The sequence below is a fragment of the Piliocolobus tephrosceles genome, chromosome 7, assembly GCF_002776525.5.
Source record: "Piliocolobus tephrosceles isolate RC106 chromosome 7, ASM277652v3, whole genome shotgun sequence".
NCBI classification, from domain to species: domain Eukaryota; kingdom Metazoa; phylum Chordata; class Mammalia; order Primates; family Cercopithecidae; genus Piliocolobus; species Piliocolobus tephrosceles.
The window spans coordinates 72,816,225-72,819,212 of record NC_045440.1 but is presented as its reverse complement, the minus strand read 5'-3'; the positions used below and the strand labels follow the sequence as shown (position 1 = coordinate 72,819,212).

Below are 2,988 nucleotides of genomic sequence, written 5' to 3'. Positions count from 1 at the left end.
TCGAGCTTCCTTCATTTTATTCTCATTTTCTCAATACCTTTCCTCCTTACCTAAGATTCATACCCAGAAGCCAATGCCAACTCTTCTAGTCAGGGGCACTGAATAACTCTCAGGGGCCATTGGGTATTTGCCCAGTGGCTTGTGAGTGACCTGCAGTGCTTTTACTTTCAAAAGGGCAAAGACACAAAGTATTGCAGCATCTCTGTCAATTCCACAGAATAACCTTCTCTCTTCAGAAGGAATTTCTGACGAATGAATTGCTCATTGGGCAAGTCAGACCCAGCTCTAACTTGGTCTTGGTCAACTGGTTTGCTCCCTGAGAATAACTAAGTGGATTGTCCCATTGGTTATTACCAAATTGGAAGGACGCTGGTGCAGCTTTAATGATCCCTAGAGTGGCTAAATGGTTTTCGGAACAGATGGACTGTGGATGGCTTGCTCATTCTGTTGAACATTTAAAAGAGATGTATTGTCCACAGGTGAGATCATTCTTACCTGTTCCTCCTTTTGGAGGGCAGAGTTCATGATGACTAGAGTTCACATGATATGTGATTAATTCTCTGCATAATCAGGATCTGCAACATCCTGATTGTTCCTACCTGATCCTTCCTGAAGAAAAAAAAGAAAGAATAAATTTTAAAGTAAGCATATTATCATAAGGCATTGAGAATTATCCGCAAATATAATTTTGGTTAATTAAAAATCTTTTGTTAAAAATATACATACATATATAAATATGAAAATCATAGTAGTTAAAATAATGATGAAAATAATAATTAGAATAAAGTACTTGATTTTAATATATATACAAGCAGGTAAACAACAATTAAGATAATAATAGTAATTATTGAATGCTAGAACCATGCTAAAGTTGTTTCATAAATATTTTCATTGAATTCTTACAATAACTTTCTGGGGTGAAAAATATCCACACTTCACAGTGAAATAAAACAAGATTCTGGGAAGTTTAAATGCCCAGGGCTGGGCGTGGTGGCTCACATCTGTAATCCCAGCACTTTGGGAGGCCGAGGCGGGTGGATCACTTGAGGTCAGAAGCTCAAGGCCAACCTGCCCAACACGGTGAAACCCCGTCTCTTCTAAAAACACAAAAAATTAGCCGGGTGTGGTGGCAGGTGCCTGTAGTCCCAGCTCCTCAGGAGGCTGAGGCAGGAGAATGGTGTGAACCCAGGAGGCAGAGCTTGCAGTGAGCTGACATCACGCCACTGCACTCCAGCCTGGGCGACAGAGCGAGACTCCGTCTCAAAAAAAAAAAAAAATTAGTCGGGCATGGTGGCACGCGCCTGTAATCTCAGTTACTTACTCAAGAGGCTGAGGCAGGAGGATTACTTGAACTGGAGAGGCGGAGGTTGCAGTGAGCTGAGATTGCGCCACTGCACTCCAGCCTGGGTGACAGAGTGAGACTCCTTCAAAAAACAAAACAAAACAAACAACAAAACAAAAACAAACAAACAAAAAATGCCAAGAGCCTGAAACTGCTGAGTGCTAGAGTTGGGATTTAAACCCAGACCACCTCACTTCATGTGCATGCTTTGACTACTCCACTTCACTGCCTTCTCCAGAGGTTTTCTCCCCAGAGAATCTTTGCTTTTGTGCATAGCTCTTAGTTCAGAGGGGCACTAAGGAAGAGAAAATGTCACATTTGCTTACCAAAGAAGTTATTGGGAAATCTAGCCAAATAGGTAAAGAAAGTACATCAGTCAGTCATGAGGAAAAGAAGAATTGGCAATGAAGGAAACTGGCCAATGTTATCTTCACACTTATCTCTCCATGGGTCCCTGGCTGGCCGTGCCCTCTCTTCTTCCCACTCACTCTTTGCACCTCTGAAGAAATCATCAGTAATATTCTTCAGACTCAATACTTGTTAAGTGTCTCTGTCTTGCAATTAATAATTTCCATGAACATTAATCACTGGATATCTGACATGCTTCAGTTCAAAGACTATGGCCCAAGTGTTTACGAGCCATTTCCATAAAACAGGAAATGACTGGTTTTACCTGAATAGTTGCCCTTAAATCCCTTAAAAATCACAGGGTGTATGTTTTTACCTGGTTTAATAGGCGAAGGACTATAGTTTTTGCTTCCTGATCCTAAATTTCAATGAGCTTTCAGAGAAAGGCTCATAGACATGGCTGTATCCATGCACAAAACTCCGAAGTTATGTTTCTTCATAAGATCACTATAAGTTGGGAGTTTGAAACCTGAGACAGATTTTAAAAATCACTCTTCTCCTCCCTTTCTGTTTGACTACTTGTCTTCCATTTTCGTCTTAATAATAATATTAGCTAATATTCCCTGAGTGTTATATTGTACCAGACCCTAAGCCTAGAGGCATGAGCTCTCAGAACAACCCTGTGGGATGGGTACGCTTGAAAAGATTGCCACTTAGACACCTTCATTCACTTACCCCAAAAGACACAGCAGCAAGTCAGTGGCAGCACCTTTGAATGGGCTTAGTGTTTCACTCCAGAGCCTGCACTCCCAGCCACTCATGCTGCTGCTCCCCCTCAAAGGCTTTATACTTTCTAGCTTTCAGCATTTCTCCTTAGTCCTGGGAAGTATTATTGGGGAGTATGGCTTTCACACCCAGCATGAAAGAAAAAGGGCTTAGTGAGTAAAGTGAGAGAAGTGTGAGAACATTCCATGCAATCAGGGCTGCTACTTTGATGGTTCTGAGGAAGTGAACTTTCAGCAGCTCTGTGATCCGAAGTTCAGGGAAGAGGTGAACGCAGGAAAGGAAAGGGGAGGCGAGGCTATGGGGTTGGAACTAGAGTCATCCATGTTGACTCCTCCTGTGGACTACGTTTCTCAACCCTTTGAAGCGAGAATCAACCATTCAATCTGCAATTGAGAAAGGTTTTGCAATGAGCCATTCGTTTTATGTATTCATTCAGCATGCATCTTGACCCAGCAATCAGATATAAGGTACTATGCTTAACATGAGAAGTACCAAAAGGAATAGAATGTGTG

At 41.8% G+C, this 2,988-nt stretch overlaps 1 non-coding gene across 1 annotated transcript; it reads left to right on the top strand.

Moving 5' to 3' along the window:
- The first annotated feature begins 472 nt into the window (after positions 1-472).
- LOC111520983 lies at positions 473-604 on the top strand. Its single transcript, XR_002724818.1, has one exon. It is a non-coding gene; the product is annotated as a U8 small nucleolar RNA (small nucleolar RNA).
- The last annotated feature ends 2,384 nt before the right edge of the window (positions 605-2,988 follow it).